The 16,591-nt window shown below is 43.2% G+C and overlaps 1 protein-coding gene across 12 annotated transcripts in view; it reads right to left on the bottom strand.

Annotated features, from left to right (window-relative positions):
* The window catches only part of ERC2 (ELKS/RAB6-interacting/CAST family member 2), a 962,565-nt gene that overhangs the window by 85,180 nt on the left and 860,794 nt on the right, over positions 1-16,591 (bottom strand). Inside the window, exon 21 of one of the 12 annotated variants that reach the window (XR_009565841.1) lies at positions 13,495-13,712. The exons of 10 other annotated variants lie outside the window; for them this stretch is intronic. The gene's annotated coding sequence lies outside the window, so the exon portion shown is untranslated. The remainder of the gene's footprint in view (positions 1-13,494; positions 13,713-16,591) is intronic. One more of the 12 variants, XR_009565842.1, reaches the window with a different exon arrangement.

Here is a 16,591-nt window from a genome sequence, read left to right as displayed (position 1 = left end):
ATTCCACAGAAATAAAAGCACCAGAATACAGAGCAAAACGTAAAGATGTGTTTGCTGCAGTCTTCTTGATACCACCAAAAAAACCAAACCAAAACAAAAGAACAACTGGAAACAACCTATTGCCCGTCAAAAGGGTATAACTGAATAAGTATGGTTTTCTTCCTATGGTCTGGAACAGTATGCTGCGTTAAACTTAGGAGGGAAGTCTATATACACAGATCTGAAGGAATGAAATTGATATGGTATCAAGTGAACCACAATGGCCCCAAAATGCAAATTGCAGGCCACAATTCCATAAAAATTACATATATATGTATGCATACATGCAAATAGGGATATGTGTTATAAACTCAGGGAAAAACTGGGAAGGACAAACACCAAACTGTCAACTGAGGTAGCATCTGGGCGTGTGATCCAACTGCCAAAAGGAGGGGTGCAAAACACTGACTTCCCACTTTATATCTCTATTTAAGAACTGTGGGTGATTTTCACTCGTGACTTTAGCAAATTTTTGTTCGCACAAGAATTTAAAAGCACATGCTCTATATTATTGAGCGGTTAGGAAATACTGAGAAGTATTTTTTCATTTTCGTATCCGTCTCTTCTCTTACTTAGGACTGCATTATGCCATGTACGACCTCACAGTTCTACCCCGGTGGGACCCGGCACTGTGACAGGGAGGGGAGGTCTCTGGTGCAGAAAGTCTAGTGGAGAGTCCTCAGACCCGAACCTCAAAGTTGGTTCACATGAATCAATATCGCGTTTGCACCCTTTGTTTTCCAGATGCAGACACTGGGCCTGGAACATGTTGTTACTCATGCAGGCCGGGAACTATTTACAAAGAGGATGAGAACTCAAAACATAAGCATGTGTGGTTCTGATGGAAGAAGCAGCTGACTGAAGCCCAAACCAAACATCCACAACGAGGATAAACAAGCACAGGTTTGAGTGGGTGCTGGGGGGGGGGTCTCTCCTGCCAGGTTCACTGCCCTCCTTCTCTTTGCCAGACCCTCTGTCAAGCACCTGATCTCCGTTATCCTCATCCTTACCATGGCCTCCGAGGCAGGTTGGATGTATCCCATTTACTAACGAGGAAACTGAGGCTCAGAAAAAATAACCTGGTTGCATAAGGTCACACAGTGTATAAAGGACCGAGGCAGATTTTAAATCCAGTTGTGTCTGTCTAATGCCCTAACACACAGCTAAAGAAAACATGACTTCCCTGTCTCAAGGCTTTCTTGGAAGAAGCATTTGTGAAAAAGAGCAGTGCCCAAAAAGGTGCCAGCCAAAAGCGGGCTTTGTGAGCGACAGCTCTCCAATCACGCCAGGCTGTCCGCCAAGGAATAGCTGGTGAGGCTTCCTTGGGCTGTTCCAACGTGTGGGCAAGGCAGGAAGTTGGGATTCTAAGTGACCCAGCAAAAACGGGAAGGGCGGCCAGGCCAGACGCAGGCTTCCTGGAGCTTATGGTAGCTCACTGATGAGTTCTGCTTACTCAAAGGCTGCCATCAGAGCCAGGAGAACAAAAGCCACTCGTGCTGACTCAGGAGCTTGGGCCACTGTGGGCATGTCCCTAAGCCCAGGCACAAGCTTTGCTCAATCCATTTTTGTCATCTGTTAAAAAGCACCTGATTGGTAAGCTTTTGTTTTGAAAATAAACACTCTCCGATTCCACACTCTCTAGGCCAATCTTTTCAGCCTTTATTGATGCTCCTATCTCTCCCCTCTGCCCTCTCCTTCTGAAGAGATATTTTTCTTTTATTCTTTTGGGATTTGCCTGACAATCCTTTTCTCCATGCTGGTGGAGCCATAGGGAAATGTAGAGAAAGATCTATTTTAGGAGGGGGTGTGGGGAGAGGATAGAAAGCGTGAGTGAGAAGGGGACTCTGCTTCTTTATCTGAAACCCATTTTCATCTCTCTCTGCCTTCTTGGGACCCCAGCTTCCTGTCTATAATGACAAAGTGTATATACATACACATTAATAGCGAGAATGAAAAATGACTAAACCACCTTGGATCAGATCAGCGAAGAGATAGGAGCTAAATGATCAATAAGCCAAACCAACAGATGTAGACATCCAGGTAGTTAAATCTGAGCAATTCTGGACAGCCCCCACCCAGCTCTGCCGAAAGTATTTCCTTTCACCTGCCCACCAGTGGTAGCTGACATTCTACTATTAGAGAGTCATTCTTTGGACTGATAACAGTGCTTGTTAAAATGCACATCAGAATAACAATCTCTCATATTTGCAAAGGATGAGGTGTTTGAAGACCTCTCATATTCTTGCAATAACCTAGTCAAATAAATTCTATGAGCCCCTACTGTATGCTAGGGGCTATCAAGCCCCTATATTAAGCCCCTAATTGATAACATGCTGGTATTGCAATGGCAAGTTAGAAAGACATGATACCTTGTGCTACAGGAGGACACGATAACGGGTTAACCATCTAGACCTGGGGCCACACTCCATGCCCTTGACTCCTGATGCTGGGCTCCTCTATCTGACTACCTGTCACACTAACGCTTGGGTGGTATGAGACACCACACCTTTGCAACCTTCCTCACCTTGGCGCAAATCAGTCCACTGGTTCATTTCCGTGTAATAGCCATCTAAGAACAGGGCTGGGCACGGGGAGATGGAAAGGAAGGGCCCCATGGTGGGGGGCGTGGGAGGGCCATCCATGGGATTCCACATGGTTGCTTAGGGTGCACAGAATATCCCAGGGATAGAAACCAGGGTGAGGATAGTATGGGAAGATCCAGAAACACACACCTCCTGCCCGTCACAATGCTCCTTGGCAAGTCTTTTGATCACTGGCTAACTTCCTCTCCCATTTCAGACAATGGTTTTTGTCCAAATTTCTCCTTATGCCTCCAAACATCTCTCATGCTCATCAGAGATCTCACCTGCTTTTAAGAGACAGTCAAGGTCATTCAACATGAGCCTCACAGATTATACTTTTCCTCACCTGGTGATATTCCCTGTCTGCTCACTGGGGATGTGGCAGGTGCTTTAACAAGCTAATGAACTCATCCTGCTACCTCTCCCATTTCCTCCGGGACCAAATATCTGAAATCTTCCTGCTTTTGTATCTTCCTACTCAGCTTCCTCTGGCTCCCTCCTCTTGGTCTACAAATAGGCCTGATTCTCTCCTATCTAAAAAAAAAATCTTTCCACACTACAACCTCCTCTCTCTCTCTCTTCAATGTCTGCGGCCTCCACCTCCTCATCTAGACATTGCTCAACTCTTCTTTTTTCACCATCTCAGTGATTTTGTGTCAGATGCCAACATTGAATCTTCAGTGCCATAAGTCATGGTCTTGCCCAGGCTTCCTTATCCTCATCGTGTATCCTGTAATAAGAAACACTGTCCTTCCTCCTCTACCTGGAATTGTCCCCCTTCTCTGCTTCTGTGACACTACACTCAGATTCTGTCCCAGCCTTGCTGATGGCTCTTTTTCTCTCCTGCATTGTCATCCCTGAGTTCCACACTCATGTATCCAAATGACCACAGAAAGAAAAGGTGGCAAAAAGATGATGGAGAAGTGTTCAAGGAGACAGAAGAAGAACTCCAAAATGTCCAAAGTCACAGAAGTCAAGAAATGAGCAAGTTTTAGGAAGGAGACAGATGTTGACAAAATCAAATGACTCAGAGTAACACTGCTAGCTCTTTCTAAGACAAATCCAGGCCTGAAGACACAGTTGCAGGAATGAACTAGGCTTTTGTGGTTTGTGGTCTACAATAGAATTTTATTAAGAAAGGCCCTCCTAGTTACTCAAAGTGCCCAAATGAAAAGTGGAGGACTCTAGGTCAGGTAGTAGTAGAAAATTCGGCCTCTTCTCCAGTTCTTTGATTATATAATATCCTTTCTCAGACTTGAAAGAACTCCTAACATATGGTTATCACCACCACCAATATCATCATCTTCATCACCGTTATTACCACCAACATCAGTATTCTCACCACCAGCACCACCACTACCACCATCAGCACATTTATTACCATTCTCTCTACCACAACCACTTTCATTATCATCATAATCATCAAATTTCATTGAACAATCTCCAAGTATGTACTTAGTATGTACCATGTTTTGTGCTGAGCACTTCATGTATATTATCTCACTTAATGTTTATATCAGCTCTAAAAAATCAGTTTATTATTTCAATGTTACAGATGATAAAACCAAACTCAGAAAAGTTCATTAACTCACTTATGATTACATAGTTAGTATGTCCTAGAATCAGAATTCAAGGGCTGATCTGCCTGAGAGATTTTGCTTCCCTATGGCAGGCTGCCTCTCTTGAAATGTGAAAGTAGACGAACCTGCCAATGACATATTCAACAAGCTAATACGGAAGAGGAAGTTCTTTCAAAAAATAAGCAAGAAATCTCGCCATAAATTGCAAACATGTTGATTCCAGAAAAGTTAACATTCCCAGTCTTGGTCACATTAAGACAAGCCTGTCTTTCAGCACACATATTTCCCAGCTTGTTAAACTGGGATGACTCTACATTTGTTCATGAAGAGTTTGGCATCTTCTGCTAAAAATCTACTGCAATGATCAGAAGATAAAAGACCTCTCTTTTCTTATTTGCTTAGAAGGACCCACCAGTTTAAAATGTTTTCTCTACTAATATACACAAAAGAGTTTATTAATCCAAAATCAAGATATCTGTTTAAATGTAGACCAAAGGACTGAGGTCAAAAAGACATAGATATGACTTGCTTATCTTTAACAGGATACATTGAAACTAAATAGTGGTTTAATAGCATCATTCCAACATTTTGTCTCCTAATGGACTTTGCAGGATTATTTTACATTAAAAATTTTCCTGTCCAATACTAAGGTTCTTCAAAGACTTTATCATCATCCCTTACCCTTTTGGGAGGTGGCGGCAGGGAAGAGAGGGGGAGGTGAAAAAGCCCTCTTGCAAATCCTTTTGCAAAGATCTTTGGCTGAACAAAGTCTTTCCCATTTAAGAGCAGGTGACAGTAAGATCTCTCCCATAGGCAGCACATTAAGACTCTCTGCAGCAGTAAACAAATCCGTTATGATGAAAGCCGGACATTCCTCAGGGCCAGGATCTAATGAAAATGTCAGTGTTTTATGCAGTTTAAAAACTGACAATTCAACGGTTTTACAGGAGCTATTTAACATTTATCATCACTTACAAGAGCTCAAATGTAGACAAGCAGAAGGGCAACAGAAGAAACCAAGTGACTCCTTGCTTAGAAGCTGCTATGTTACCCACAACCCAAGAGCATTTTACAATCTGTCAATTACCGGAACTCTTAGGCAACACAGCACAAGTCTTCGCAAAGGCAAGTTAGGAGTCTGCACTCCAAGATATAACCATCACAGTGACCATGATCTGCACTTATATTTATACCTCACCCCATTAAAGACCCAACCACTCAGGAGCCAGGATCCTAGAGAAAGCTGTTAAACCAACTGAAGGCAATGCTTAAAGGCCTCTGAGTGTCTGCCAAATTATGCTTTAGATACTATCCAAACCACTATGAGAAGAGAAATAGAATATGTAACTTCCAAATCAGTAGAGGAGAAAATAAAAAGAAATAAAGGAAGCATAGTCAATTCAAACAAAGCAATAAAGAAGAGAAAAGGAAGAAAAAAATGCCCATGGAACATGCAAAATAAGAAGGCAAAGTTAAGTCCGAATAGATTAGTTACAATAAATATAATTAGCTTAAATTCCCCCATCACAAGACAGAGACACCCAATTAAAAACAAAAAACAAACAAAAACTCCAGCTTTATGTTGCTTATAAAATGGACCAGGAACACACAAAGGCTGAAAATGAAAGGATGGAAAAAGCAAACACCACATTAACCAAAAGGATGTTGTTATAGCAATATTATCAGACAAAATAAAATTCATAGGTAAAAGCGTTAGTAGGATAAAGGGAGAGATTAATTAATAACAAGAATAACCCACTAGGAGCTGTAACATTAGATAATGAAATGTAATACAGTTAAGGTCATAGGCTGGAAATATATAAAACAAAAATTGATAGAATTACTGAGAAATGAGCAAACGCACAACCATGAATATGTGAATGCTTATCTCTAAGCAACTGAGAAGTTAAACAGCTAAAACATTAATAGAGATATAGAAGATTTCAGTTACATAATTTATAAGCTGCATCTAAAAAACAAAGAAGAGGCACTTGAAGGAAAAATACACACGCTCTTCAAGTACACATGGAATGTTTACAAAAAATTGAACATGGGCTTGACCTTTAAAAAAAACTCAACAAATCCCAAGAAGTGATATCACGTGCTTGACATCTGAACTTCTCTGTTGAAAGAATAATGAAATTGTAGAACCGTATACATCAAGGCTATTCCACCCGATTCTTTGCCTAGAGAGTTCTTCTCATTTTCCAAGCCTTTTCTTAGTGTCTCCTCCTCAAAGCAGCCTTCTCTGATCACCTTAGGTAGAGGAGGTCCTTCCAAGCTCAGTCACTGTTATATTGCTCTACTGTATCTTCTTCATGCATTTAACTGGTTTCTGAAGTCACCTTATTTGTTTATTTACTGGTTTATTGTCTCTCCCCGTGGCCTCCAACCCTAAATATAATGGAATGCATTTTTAATCTCTTGCTCTTAGAATGGAACCTGGCCATAGTAGGCACTCAATGAACATTTGCTGATGTCAGCCTGACTTGGCAGCCTGCAGTGCTCTAGCCCCTCACAGAGGTACAGAGCTGTCCCCTAGAATAGATCCCATTACATCAGGTTATTTGTGTGACAGTCTCAGTAAGAGAGAGTGAGCTTGTCATCATATCTGCATATGTAATAGATACCAAATAAACAGCTGTTGAATAAACTATGATCACCCTGTGTATCAGAAGTCTGAAACCTCGAGGAGCCACATGACCTGCTTCAAGCCACACCTTGTTAATGAAAGTGCCTGATTCCTCACTGTGAGCATCACACCGATCCCCTCCAAGCAACCTCTGAAGCACATCCTATCACGGGTGGAGGCTGCAAATGAGGACAGAGAAGACAACTTGGAAATATCTTTTTCACCAAACTCAGTGTTTCTGTTACTGTTATACAGATACCAGCCTTTGCCGAGTCTATTAAAATTGACTCAAATGATCACTTCTTGTAGTAACTGCATGTCTATCTGTACAAGGACTGCATTTTCCAAGTAAGGAAATGAGGAAGGGATAAAACTTAAAATAATAGCTTGTTGACTTAAAATCAGCAATCTGGCCATGTTGTAAGCCCAGTGGTTAAAGTAGGAGGAATCACTATGTGACTTTGGACAAGTCAACTAGTGGCCTAAGCCTCAGTTTCCCTATCTATGAAATGGTCATAATATTAGTGCTTACTTCATAGATTGCTATGAAGACTAATTAGATTAATCCATCAAAGCACTGAATATAGTACGTGTCCCAGTGAACTTGACAAATGTCACTAAGATTTCAGACCCTTGCATGGTCAACTTGATTACTTTGGCATTAGTTGTTTGCAAGCTTTGCTCAAGAAGCTGGTGTTTGGTAATCTGTCTTCTGGAGCTCTTCCGGAGAGGTAAAACGGTTATAGAATGGGCCTTAAGGTCTCCTTGAATCTGATTAAATCCATTCCCCGTTGTTAGAGCTGAGCTAGAAAAATCCTGGCCGATGCTACATGTATTTGTTGAATGGCCTTTTTACCGAAGATTTCAGGAAGATGAGGCTGCTGGAGGGGCAGCCAAGATGACAGCACTGATTAACAAAGGGGCATATTGTCTGGCACATTCTTCTCTGACCTAACCCACCTCCTGCCTCAGAAGGAACTATTCTGGAATGGAAAGTTTCACCATAAACATCTGCTTGCCAGATCTGTCCCAACACTGCAGCCACTGGTGACAGCCATCAGGCACTAAGCATTTTCCCTTGCATTGGGAGCTGCTTGAAGAAGGGCATAACCAAACTTCATGTTTATCATGGCAGAAGACAGGAGCAGCACAATTTCCATAGGGACTCCTTTTAAAGATCAAAAAAAGTTTGCATACCCCTTCACCTAAGTAATTTTATTTCTCTTATCTTTTGATTCAGAAAAACACCTGATGACAAAAAGCTACTGGGAATTCAGCAGTGGTTTGAAATGAAACCTCACTGCTCCAAGTGACTATCTTTCTTAATTCATTAATTTTTTAAAAAGCCACTCAGACCTCCCTGAAGTTTAACCACTCCCTGTCATTTTGTGTTCACTCAGGCTTTGTGCAGACAGCCAGTGAGCTGTCCTTCGGCACTCTAAAACGTCAGAGCTCATGCTGTGAGTTCCCTCCTATGGCCAAATTCTGCCACTCTGAAGAGAAGCAGACGCTCTCAGAGCTTGGGACCCTGGACCGTCACTCCTAAATGACAGGAGAAGGATGAACAGCTGGGGCTTCCGTAAAACTCAGTGGGATAAGAGCACAAAGGGATTCAGAAGCCAGAGTTAGTTCTGCATTTCCTCTATAATAACCAGCATCGATTATAAACATACCACATGCCAGACATTGTGTTTCAGCTGCACAATTAAACAGGAAGTCCTCAATAACTGCTTCTGGATGGGTGGATGGAGAAATAAATGAATTAGATATCAATTTTACTCCACCCTCCTGAAATCGGGCCTCAGCATTGCAAGGGCATTTGGATTTGTACAATCTCTTCTTTCATTTGTCAACTATTTGAGTGCCAGATCTGTGCAAAATTAGCTTGCCAGGCATCAAACAAAACCAGACAGAGAATCGGCCCTCCAAGTGTGTCCTGGCTTGGAAAGATGGAACCAGTAGTAATGACTCTGGGTCAAAGAAGGCAGTGGGTAAAGACAGTTCCTTACTCCTAGGAGCTTCTGGCCACATCCAGTAAGATTCTCTGAAGATGCTTAAAATGCCTCCCTAAAAGTCACGTAAGAATCTTCGCAGGTATGGTAAATGTTCCCTACAGGCAGCTTTGCTCTCAAGGAGGAGACCAGCAGAGGCTGATCCCCAAAGGAATGATCTCAGAGAGAGGCAGTGAAAGAGTCAGAGGAAGCAACAAAAGGAAAAGAAATAAATGCCAAGGTGCTGGCCTCACACTTGGGCACAGTGGTACTGGTGCTGTTAGTGGACACTGGGAAAACTCAGTGTCTCCTGGGGGAAGAGACCCTCCCCTGGGTTCACTCTGCAGTGAGTCTTTGGGTGTTTTCACCCATGTGGTTGCTCAGAAGGTTCTCTGCTGTGGCGGCCTCTACAGGCAGAGTCCCAGCTAGCATGGGAGGTGGTACCAGCTCCCCAGGGACACTCTTCCTCACCCCCCACCGTGCCACCAACCTCGACACACAACCAAAATAACAACTGCAATTCTCAGCTTCAATCGCCTGTCCAAAGAGAACTGGGAGCCTGCTTCTCTGTTCTCTGCTCTCGTAGCTCTCTCATCCTTCAGAACGCCTTTCAAAGTGTGAAAATGCACCTTTTTTCATGTAGATATTTGCTGAAGTCTCTGTGCCTCTGGGCTGTGGGCTTCCTGAGGGCAGGGGCAGGGCATTCCCTGTGCATCTCCAGGCACATGAGGCTGACTAGCTTCATCTTCCAATAGGAAGGGCTTCCTGGCCAGTCAGGGAGCTTTGTCACACAGTAGGAGACTTGCCTCCGTTTCCTGGGAGAACTTTAAACTTTACAAGGTAAGGTGAAGCTGAAAGGTTACCAGGACCGAGCACACCTCCACCACCCACTCTCCTTGATGGTTCCTCCAACCCACCTTTCCCTCCTCTACTGAAGATCTCAAATGAGAGTCTCCCCAAAAAGCAAATAACACCCCAAACCAGAGATGCTACACTTATAAAATGAGACAGTCCGTTACTGTGAAAGAGCTGTGGCGAGTGAAAACAAAGTCAAGACAAAAAAAAAACAAAAAACAAAAAACCATTGCCCCTGTTCTAAAATCTTTAAGAAACCCTTTGCCTCACATTTAAGTTTTGGGTTTTTTTTTTTTTTTCTCAACAAATCATATTTAAAATATGTGTTTCCCCTTGGGGATATTGGTTTAGAAATATTATACCGAATTAAAAAATGCTTTAGTGACCAATTCTACTTTTTAACCTTAGCAATTTTCGCTCTTCCTTCCCCTTCCTCGGTATCCCTGCTGACACCACACTCAGGGGGCATGTCTGAGGACCAGAAAGGCGGCCAGTGTGGTGTGGCAGAGCACAGGTTAGGGGTGGTGGGGGGGGACAGCATCAGATGAGCCAGGCAGGTAGGCAGGGGAGGGAGCATGCCAGGCCTTGTAGGTCTCAGCAAGCCTTTACATTTACTTCGAGTACAAAGGGAACTGCCTGGAGGGACTTAGGAAGTGAGTGTATGATGTAATTTACATTTTATAAACATCATGCTGCCTAACTGTCTGATGAATTTATGCTTTGTGCCCATGATTGGATTTCAAGCTCCTGGATGACAGGGTTAGAGGTAAACTCCTATTAATGCCCTCACCTCATGCATTCACAGGAGTTTTAAACCAATAGTTCTCAAACTTTTGTGTGCAGCAGAATCATCAGGAAGTTCATTCAAACCCAGTGTCCTGGACCCCACCTACAGAGTTTCTAATTCAGTAGGTCTGGGTGGGGCCTGAGACTCTGGATTTCTAACAAGTTCCCAGGTGATGCTGGGAAGGAGGTTGCTGGTGCAGGCAGGGCACTTAGAAAGCCAGTGTTTAAATCTGTTTGCAGAATAAATCAGTCAATGAAGGGACGTAAAAATGTTTTTTAGAAAACACAAATAGGAACAATCAGTGGTGTGACTTTGACCTAAAACGGCAATCATTTATTCTAATTTTTCTTTTTCTTAAATTATTCCCGTCCCCATATTATGTGATGATAACAAGAGGACTAACCCCTCCATGCAGAAGTACTCTGAAAGGAAATAGATCATTGTGATTAGACAAGATGAGACACTTAAGGGACTGCATCGCCAAGTTTAATTATAAATCAAATGTCATTCAAAGATTTTTTTTTTTTTGCAAAAGTATGTGATTTATTTGTGTAGGCAGTAATTACCTGCCTCAATCCAGAAAGGATATGAGGTGGTGAGGCGTCTGTTGGTGCTGTTCCAAAACTGAAAATTAAACTAAACTTTCCTTGGATGCAGAAATACAGCTCACCATGGCCCATCCCTGTTTGGTTCAAAGCACACAGCACTGGTGAACACACATACTATGAGATGAGGTCGTTTAAACTCTCTTTCTTGAAGGAACCCCCAAAGTTTCTAATTTACGTGCTTATTATGCCAAAGCAGATATGCAGCTGAAGAATGCAAAGTAGTAGAGACTCAGAACCAACAGAGGCAGCAAATATTCGCAAACAATGAGACCTGCAAGGGATTAATTGCCAAAATATACAAACAGCTCATGCAGCTCAATGTCAAAAAATCAAAGAACCCTATCAAAAAATGGGTGGAAGTTCTAAATAGACATTTCTCCAAAGAAGACATACAGATGGCTAATAGTCACATGAAAAGATGCTCAACATCGCTAATTATTAGAGAAATGCAAATCAAAACTACAGTGAGGTACCACCTCACACCAGTTAGAATGGCCATGATCATAAAGTCTACAAACAATAAATGCTGGAGAGGATGAGGACAAAAGGGAACCCTCCTACACTGTTCGGGGGAATGTAAATTGGTATAACCATTATAGAGAACAGTATGGAGGTTCCATAAAAAACTAAATACAGAAACACCATATGATCCAGGGACTTCCCTGGTGGCACAGTGGTTAAGAATCCACCTGCCAATGCAGGGGACACAGGTTCGAGCCCTGGTCCGGGAAGATCCCACATGCTGCAGAGCAACCAAGCCCGTGCGCCACAACTACTGAGCCTGTGCTCTAGAGCCCACAAGCCACAACTACTGAGCCCGTGTGCCTAGAGTCCATGCTCTGCAACAAGAGAAGCCACTGCAACGAGAAGCACGCACACTGCAACGAAGAATAGTCCCCCCTCGCCACAACAACAGAAAGCCTGCATGCAGCAACGAAGACCCAACGTAGCCATAAATAAAAAAATTAATTAATTTATTTAAAAAAAATAAAAGGAAATACCACGTGATCCAGCAATCCCACTCCTGGGCATATACCCAGAGGAAACCATAATGTGAAAAGATAGAGGCACCCCGATGTTCACTGCAGCACTATTTACAATAGCCAAGACAGGCAAGCAACCGAAATGCCCATCAACACAGGAATGGATAAAGCAGATATGATACATATATACAATGAAATATTATTCAGCCACAAAAAGAACAAAATAATGCCATTTTCAGCAACATGGATGGACCTAGACACTGTCATACTGAGTAAAGTAAGTCACACAGAGAAAGACAAATATCATACGATATCGCTTATATGTGGAAACAAAAAAAACGGTACAAATGAACTTATTAACAAAAGAGATATAGAGTCACAGATGTAGAAAACAAACTATGGTTACCAGGGGGGTAAGGTGAGGGGGAAGGATAAATTGGGAGATTGGGATTGACATATACACACTACTGTATATAAAATAGATAACGAATAAAGACCTACTGTACAGCACAGGGAACTCTACTCGGTACTCTGTAATGACTTATATGGGAAAAGAATCTAAAAAAGAGTGGATATGTGTATATGTATAACTGATTCACTTTGCTGTACACCTGAAACTAACACAACACTGTAAATCAACTATATTCCAATAGAAATTAAAAAAAAAAAAAAAGAACCAACAGAGGGACAATATACTTCAGACCTAGGATAGTTGGCACAGACCGCTACACAGGAAGCACCCAGGGTCTCTGAGGGTTTACCTTGCCTCTCCACACGTGAGTCTGCAGTTTCCACGTGTACACATCCATCCATCCAGAAACTGTTATCATAGCCCAACCAACAACAGGCAGTACAAACTTAGGGATGGCTGGGGGCTTGAGGGGTTCAACAGGAAGCCCTTTTGCCTAAGGTCTACAGGGTCACAAATTCACATTCTGCTTAGGAAAAAAGCTGGTTAGACATACCCCAGGACTGTTTGGGACTAGACCACCACAGATGGGTGGTCCTAAATGAAATCTCATCTATTCAGTAGTTATTCGGGAACTCATGGTCTAAGAGGTTGACCAAGGAGGGAGGAATTCAAAACATCAAAAGCCAGAGTTTCAAAACAAGAAAGTCTGCTGAAAATCATAGGCCTTGAAAAGCAAATGATAAATAGTCATGAAATAGGAACCAATGAATGAACCGTACTCTCTATCCACATAGCAAGACACAAACAACTGGAAGCCGATGGACAATTTACTTCATGTGGATGATGAACCTGGATCTTTGTTCTATGCTGGTGGGAATTCATGGAACAGTCTGGCTATGATTTAACCACAAAAATAGCAACCCCTACACTCTAGCAAAACATAAAGTACATATGAGCCCCCAAATCCAAGATCAATATTCAGAGTTCCTAAAACCCAACTCCCCATGGCATTTGCAGTTACCCACCTCCGAAAGGGTAAAAGTAAACATGGGACCTGCTCTGGTGTTAAACTGCCACCGGATCCTCCCCGCTGTCTCCCTCCTCCTCTTCTTCTTTACAGACACGTAAAGTTGGATCTCTTGAAGGAACTGGGGGCTCCCACTCTAGGCAAAGGTTGGACAGGTGATCAATGTACAGCATGAGATTTGACTGTGCCTCCGTGCCTCCGACAGAGCTGGATCATCTGGGGCAATGAAAATTATAAGCAACAAGAAAGTGGTATTAACAGCAAGGGTAGGGAAGCCCAGGCAGCACACACCACGATTCCCTAGGACACCCAGCAACCACTCCTTTCCCCATTCAGTCATTCCGAACACACCATCAAGCACTGTGCCAGGCTCTGGGGAGACAGTAGTGACAAATATAAACACAAGCCCTGCCCTCACGGAGTTTATGGGCTATTCTGGACAGTGAGACAAGCAATTAAAGGACAGTGTGTAAAGGAACCTAGAGGGTGCAGTGGGGCACAAAGCAAAGGCAGTCAACCCAGACTGGAGGTGGTGGTCAAGGAAGGATTCCCGGAAGAAGTGACATTTAACGCTGAGCCTAGAGGACCCGTGGAGTTAGCCAGACAAGACTGGGATATGTCGGCATGTGTCCGAATCTGAGATGAGAAATCATGGTTGGTCTGCGGGGCTGAATGTCCCTTGTTCTCAGCCATTGTCCAGGCCATAATCCTATACTCAACAAAGGCACCAGATCTGGAGTCGGCAGCTTTCATCACAAGGTGCTCCTCCAATGCCCACAATCCAGTTGTGTTTCACACTCTTCCAAGTGGGATCCCAGGAAAGGAAAGAACATAGAAAATAGTTTGTTCTATAAGAAGATAGGAAAGAAAGTGAAACAATAATGTGGACTTGAACTGCTACAGAACAGACCCAATTGCAGCCATCTGTTTTCTGCACACCAGCATTACAGGTAAACTGAGATATCAAGCTCATTCAGGACAGCTGAAACGACACGAGGCCCAACTGCAACTTGGCGTCCCCAAAGTGGGAGCCCCAAGGCTTCTTCCCTTTGGCTCTCTCGCTTTGCCCTTCCCTTTCCTCCAAGTCCCCAGAAAATCACAGAGGGGGCTCTTCGCTTTGTTGCTCTTATCCTTGGTGTTTCTGATGTCTAAAAGGCTACCACAGACATGATACCTCCCACTTGCCTTATGCAGCTGAGGAAAACCAGAGAGTTTAAGAAGCCAATCTTGCAGGGGCCCCCACGCAGGAAAACAAAACAAACAACAACAACAAAAACTTGTGAAAGTCCCAGTAGCTTGAGTGTTGCCCAAGGTTCTAGCTGCCTGTGCATTATGAAAGAGACCATTGTAGGGGATGGTTTAAGACACGGCAATAAGCACGTTTTTACCAAAATGCACAGTCCGAAGTAGCTTTCCTTTACATTTTCATATTATCCTATAATTCAAGGCCTGCAAACAAAATCCCTGATTGAAGACAGAACGAAAGGAGCAGGCAGCTATTTTAGAGACAAAGAAAGGATGTCTTTTTAACCTATGACAACACAAATTTGTTTAGGTTTTCGCTCCACTAAGTAAGTAAGCAATTAGGTTTTGTCCAATAAAAATATCCCTGTGCGTGTGCAAACACCCGAGGCAATCATATAATTACCCTGCCCAATCAGATTCAATTGCTGACAGTTGAGTTCCCACTGCTCATTAACTTCAGATCACAATGAGGGCTTTACGGAAGCCCTTTCCCGTCTCTTTACAAAGGTTCCTATGATGCCATGAGCAGCCCCAGCGCCACCTCATTCAAGATAATCGTCCAAAATGGCCAGGGCCAAGGCCAGCCTACTCTGACTTCCCTCTGAAAAAATAAAAAGAGAAATTCGAAGAAACACTGGCTTACACGCCCTTGCTTCATTTGGGGATCTCACTTCTAAATATAATAGTAACCTTTCACCCCCACACTTTAAGTGCCGTAATTATATAATTAAAACCAATTATGTCATTTAACAGAGACTTTTTCAAGATCCACAGCAAGTGGATCAATTACCTCAATCATTGACCTCAGAAGATTTCAAACTGACCTGCAACAATGACAATTGGATAAATTTAGACACTGGCTTCCAAGGCCTGCATGGACCAGCTGTGTGGATTGTAGCTGGTCTAGATTCTTCTAGACTCTAGAAGCTGAACTAAATTCACTCACTAAATGCACCTAACACTACCGCCACCACTTGTTTGCACAACACTTCCAATATCCCAAGATACTTGCTTGATTTTTTATAACCACCCTGATAGTGTTGTTACTTCCATGTTTCAGAGGAGAAAAGGGAGGCTGGGAGAGTTTGACATTATCTCAAGTTATGCAGCAAGGTAACGGGCTAGCTGCATAACTCCCACCACAGAATCCAAAGCCTGTTAATAGCAAGTAGTGTGTGTGTGTGTGTGTGTGTGTGTGCGCGCACGCGCGCGCATGTGTGTGCACGCGCGCGCACACGTCTTTATTCTCCTGGGCATCCATTCCTCCTATTTTCATTATCTTACCCCAATTTCCCTTTGAGGAAACACATCCACCCCACTTGCAGCTCACGTGCATGACACGGGGCTCCACTCCAGCTCCAGGGTATGCAGTAACCTAGGCCTCAGCCAATCAGCTCCTAGCATTCTCCTAGCCACAGCATTTGCTCAGGAGTGAGCACATGACCCAACCAAAGCCAGTGAGACACACTGAGAATCTTGGGAAAGAGCCTTACTCTTGGGCTTTCATGTGAGAGGAGCTACCATCCAGCAGTTGAGCAGCTATCTTGCTGCCACCAAAGGAGTGAGGGGTAATGGAGCCAAGAGATACAGAGAGATACACTGGCTCCAGGAAACTCCTTGAATCCCTTTGTGTTGACAGTAGGGGCATTTAGAACATGGAGTGAGTCACCAGTACACTGGAGAACATATGAAGAGTGCTACCACCTACCGCTTGGACAGGCTTGATGGCAAGGATGGAAGTAACTGACTGTGGCTCTGAGCAGCAGCCCTGTCTCCTGCTCACAGCACAGTGAAGTGCCTCCTATTTTTGAGTTATTTAAAAACATACCATTTTACGGGCAGAAGGAAGC

Source organism: Globicephala melas, chromosome 11 (genome assembly GCF_963455315.2).
Source record: "Globicephala melas chromosome 11, mGloMel1.2, whole genome shotgun sequence".
NCBI classification, from domain to species: domain Eukaryota; kingdom Metazoa; phylum Chordata; class Mammalia; order Artiodactyla; family Delphinidae; genus Globicephala; species Globicephala melas.
Note: the sequence above shows the minus strand (reverse complement) of the source record. Positions and strands in the feature narration are given on the sequence as shown.